This window comes from Bremia lactucae, linkage group LG8, assembly GCF_004359215.1.
Source record: "Bremia lactucae strain SF5 linkage group LG8, whole genome shotgun sequence".
Lineage (NCBI taxonomy): Eukaryota > Oomycota > Peronosporomycetes > Peronosporales > Peronosporaceae > Bremia > Bremia lactucae.
Window position 1 is genome coordinate 1,341,417 of NC_090617.1, and position 5,587 is coordinate 1,347,003.

The window sequence follows — 5,587 nt, forward strand, 5'->3', positions numbered from 1 at the left end:
AGGTGGCAGCCTAATTTGCGAAGCTCGTAGTGTTTGCCAAAACTCAGATGAGTTATGGCGTGAAAATGCCTCATGTGAAACTACGGTGAGTACAAGGGGCACGATATGGCCAATTTCTGCAGTGAGAGAGGAATTATGCAGAAATTCACGCCGTCGTACACGCTGCAATTGAATGGAGGGCTGAACGAATGAATAGGACATTGGTGAAATTGGTGCGCTGTACGACGGAACATGCTGGACTTTTAAAGTCATACTGTGTGAAGCGGTAATGACAGTGACAGCGACATTCAATCCTCCAGAGTTGTTGTCCGACACGCTCCACGACGCACGACAAGTCACTGCACCAGGTATGAACGGGAAAGAAACCACGTCTGGACAATCTCAAGGAGTTCGGATGGGACAGCCCCGATGGAGAAACGCACTAAGTTTGACGCTCGGTCGGTGCGCTGTAGTTTTCTCAGGTACTCGGCGCATAAAAAAGCGTATCGGTTTGAAAAAAATAAGAGCGTTCGCATGCTAGTAAGCCGTGATGCGTAATTTATGAAAGACATCTTTGCCGGTGGGAGACGCCACTCTAGTCACGAAGAAGCAGTCTTGGATCTTTCCGATGAAAATGTCACGTACCAAGAAGCATCTTCTGATCCAGTAAAGGACGAAAGAAGAGGAAGCTGCACGGGACGAAGACATCGAACGAGGCAGCAAGAGCTATATAGCAATCCCATTCGTTGGATTAAGTGCTTGTAATTCCAACATCCAAGCGAAAAACTCGGCAACAACTTTGAAAGACATGTCCAATCGCAAGAGAAGAAGATTTCGACGCGGCTTTCGTTGTAGATCCAGAAGGAAAAATGCTAACGTGTATATCGGCAATGGAATCCAGCAACGCGGTCAAGGGAAAGAAAGCATACGTTTCGGAGATCAACTCTCTTCGCAAAAGAGACGTGAATGCTGATGCCATTACCCAAGGAACGCAAGGTTTGGTTGCAGATGGGTGTTCGAATAAAAAAAAAAGCTGAAATTATCGAGAGGTTTAAGGTGCGTTTTGTGGCCAAGAGATGTTTACAAAAGTTTGGCATCGATTTTAAGGAGACGTCTGGACAGGTGGCAAAGTTTACGTCTATCAAAATCTTGCTCATTCTGGTAGCCAAGTATAAAAGTACGGTACACTAGATAGATGCCAAGACTGCGTAGGTTTGACGAAGTCATCTTAATGTGCAGCTTGAATTCTATATTGACAAAACCACCCAGACTTCTCGTGCAAGCTCCCACCGTTCGCTCAGCGGTCGGAACCAGTCAACGCTAATGCGGAACTAGACAAACAACAATCTTTTCCGGAGCTGGGATTTGATAAGTGTGAAGCAGACACTGCGGCTACGTTAAGCGAGACAACCAATACATGATCTTTGTGGCTCTTTACGTGGAAGATTCTCACAAGCAACAACGACGACCTACTCGAGTCAACCAAAGAGGCGCTCAGCATACTGTTTGAGATTACGGTCATGAGTCAGCTCAAGTACTTTCTTGGCGTGAAAATCAACCAAAACTTTAAGTGTCGGAGCGACAAACCAAGTTTTCAGAATACATCCTCGATAAGCTAGCATAAAAATCGCAATTATGTTAAGACGCCGCAAGATCCCTGACTCAAGTTGATCAAGACCATGTGCTTCGGAGGTTGCAGGCGGAAAGAGTTCAAGGCGAAGGTGCCATACAGAAATGGCGTTGGGTGTGTGATGTATTTGACGGTTGAATTCGACCGAATATCGCGGCGAATTCAACCGTCAAATACGTCAAACACCGGTGTAGAGGGAGGTTTTAGTCAGTTCTCTGCAGCCCCGTGCCCGACCTACTGACAAGCATTCAAGGCACGAAGATGCATGGTATCGAATTTCAAGGAAGCGGTGAAGATGGACTTCAAGGTTACTTGGATGCGGACTTGGCCGGCGACATCGAAACTCGACGAAGCACAGGCGGCTTCGTGTTCATGATGAACGGTGGATGCAGCAGCTGGAGAAGCAAGAATTAGCAAACGTTGGCGCAATCATCAACGGAGGCCGCGTACATGGCGTTAAAGAAAGCTACGCAAGAGCCTATCTGGATTTAGGGTTTTCTGTGAGAGATCGGTAAAATGAAAATCATTCTAGAATCCAAGATCTTCGAGGACAATCAAGCTCCATTGCATGCTATGAATCCGAAACTCCACAAGCGCACCAAATGCATCAAAATCCGCTACCACTTTGCGCGTGAGAAGGTAGAAGACGGTCAAGTAGTGATGACGTTATGTTCCGCTAAGGTTGAAGGCGGGCACGTCGTAATGCGGCCATGCTTTACTTAGACACACACCCTAGCACAGCGGGAAGCGGTTTAAGCAGCTTCACTTGCGTGCAGTAAGGAAGTTGTGGTGGGTGCCTTAGCGACCTCACCCAACGCACTAAGTACTCTGGTTAAGTGTCGTCGCGGGAGCGGTAATTCGGCTCCTCGTGCGCACTTACCAAGTAGGAAGTAGTTTTCAGACTGATTTATATTTAATCGCATTAAATACAAATACCTATTTTTACTAATCAAAAATATCATCTCTGTAGATAACTCTAATATGTATTGCGAGCGTATCTTTCTAGATACCTCGCGTAACGGGTGGCGCTAGGCGTCATCCCTCCTAATGCGAATGCACCTATGTGCATCACATATACAAGGGTTGGTCACTTATGTGAACCACACCCAAGTGGTCGGTCTAATTACTTTATTTAAGTAATTGACCATCCCCCTAAGTATACCAAGTGTACTTAACGGGGACTGTGTAAGATTAGGGAAACTGTAGCCGTTACACCATCCCCCCTTAAAGAACAAATTTACATTCAAATTCATCAAAGAGGAGAGACGAACTACGAGCAGCTTTACGCGCCGCTAGTTCACTCAATCATTCTAGTGCACGTGTTTCCATACACGGTGCCAAAGATGCCACCGAAAAAGGCCACGTTGGTGGGTCGTCTGCGAAGATCCCACTCAACCTCGCACTAAGTGCACGCGCGCGTTAACACGCCGGCAGCGTATAATGCCTGAGTCAATACGCCGGCAGCGTATAATGCCTTAGTCAAAACGCCGACAGCTACTGCTGCTGTCGCGTTAACAGGGTTTAAGGATCTATCCCACTTTAACAATGAAGATGTTGATCCGTCGCTCATTGTCGACTACAATGAGTCGACAGCGTTGCCGTCACCTCATAGTAGTGATAGTGATGCGGACAACGCAGCTCATGAGGAAGGATGATGGCGCATTATTGCCCATTTAAACTCCTCGTATGGCTCACAATGGCTCACAACATGGACAGCAACATTTACGAATGCTCTCGTCGTCTGCGCTGGATAGCGCAGCGACGCTTAATGAGAGCGCTGCCCATAAAGGCGCTGCTGCTTCTTCGTTGGCTAAAACAACAGCGCCTTATGCTTAGACTATTATCCATAACGGTTCTGACATAAAGAATTTTGAGCCTAAAGCTCCGCCGAAGACACGTGAACGCGATGGCAAGCGCACAGGACAAGCAAAAAGAATACGCCGACCGAAATGGTCGCAAAAACAATGAACGCTTTAGAGTGGGTGAAAAAGTACTATTATGCACTGCTACCGTATCTAATAATGCAATTTCGGTACTACCTGGTGGTACTGCGAAGTTATTGCTGCGTTTTATTGGGCCCTTTACGGTGGTAGAAAAGGTTGGAGACCTAAATTATAGGCTCACCCCCGTATATGAAGACGCACCCCGTATTGTGCGTGGGTCGTCTGAAATGGTATGTAGACCCAAAATAGGTCACATACCCCTATCCGTCAAAGGAGACCAATAGTGACGCCGACTGTGAGTCGAGCATCGTTCGGGTGAGTGAAACAGAGAAGGCGAAAAACTATCAGCCGACCGACTCCTTTCACCTCGAGCAGGACTCGGAGAGCGAGGGACGTCACGCGAGTAGCGCGAATTTATCAACATTATCCTCTTTAAAAGGTCCATGCGAGTCTTCAGGCGTTCATGACCCTGACGAGCCTTCGTTTGGACATCACACAGATCCAGGGTCAGTCGGGAGACTTGGCCCTCGAGAACCGCAATACGTCGTTCAAGCAGCGCTAAACGCCTGTGACTGAACGCCAGTAGGTGGGCGAGATTGCCACTCCTATCGGGCGCCGCCTGCACTGATGGATGCGGGTGGGAATCAACGCTTCCTTGTTGAAAGGTTGCTTGCCCACCGCTCTGTGAGGCAAAGTTATAAGATCCTCATTCAATGGAAAGGTTACCCGAAGAGGTTTGACTCTTGGGAACCAATCGATACCCTACGTATTGACATACCCGGCTTGGTGGCTGCATATGAAAAGGAGCACCAGCTGAGCCCCTTCACTAGTCACAAATGGACTAGCAGAAGCAGCGTTGTGAGAAGAAACAGGAGGTCTTGCTATATTTATGCAAGTAATTAGCGAGCCCTAAGAATTGGCGCAAATCGTTCACGTGTCGTGGGATTGGCCATTCCTTTACTAATTTAACCTTGTCTCGGTCTGCACGTACACCATGTGTACCAACGATGCACCCTAACACAGGTATCTCAGGGACCCCTATGACGCTCTTTTGCAAGTTGACGTACAATTGAGCGTCCTTCAAAGTCTGCAACATAGCGTCTTAATGACGCTTTAGCGACTCTATTGCGCTCAGCCCGTCCTCGGCCCTACTATGCACGAATACGTCGTCAAAGTAATGGGGCGCGTAGGCATGATGCTGACGCGTCAAGTGGGCCATCACTCAGTTGAATGTCGCCGGTGCGGTTATCTAACCTTGAGGCATCACGAGCCACTCCCAAAGCATACCGCTTGCGGTGCTTACAGCTGTTTTGGCTACATCAGACTCTCTCATGAGTACCTGATAGTAGCCATCCTTCTATTCCAACGCGGAAAAAATTGTTGATTTTTTCTTGGAGTTCAACAAGACATCATTCTGCGGGATTGGCGTTTGCGCCGGTATGGTCGCCGTGTTCAGCTTATCGTAAGCATGAACCATGCGCCATCCATCTGTCTCTTAACGGGACTGCAGCTAGGCGATTTGCTCTAACGCACATTTCCCGCCTTGGCTCGCTTGTCGAAGATTTTATCGATATAATTTTCATGTTCTTTCGGCAACGCCATTGCCTGGCCACACAATAATTAGACAGATTCGAGGTCTATCTCGTGCCCGATGCCCCTATCTGCTGGTAGGCGGCTCGGGACTTCTTCTTGAAACACCTCACGATGTTTTCACAGAACCTCAAAGAACGGACTGTCTCTCAAAGCATCCCAGCGTTGAGCAGCGAACCGTTTCTCTTTTGTTCGTTTCTAGGACGCTCTCGTCCATTGTGAATGACCAGCAACAGTGCACCAGGTTCTCTTCTGGAACTGGTGCGACTATTTCGTGAATCTTTCCCTCCTATCATTCGGCAAGGGACACATCCAACGACATATTCTGGAGATTTACTATCTCCTCGGCAGATTTAAAGACTTGCTGGAGCACCTCAACTGAGGATGCCTCCGCAATTTCGTCTTTGACGGCCTCGGACACCTCGTTCGAAGGCCCGCCTTTTTT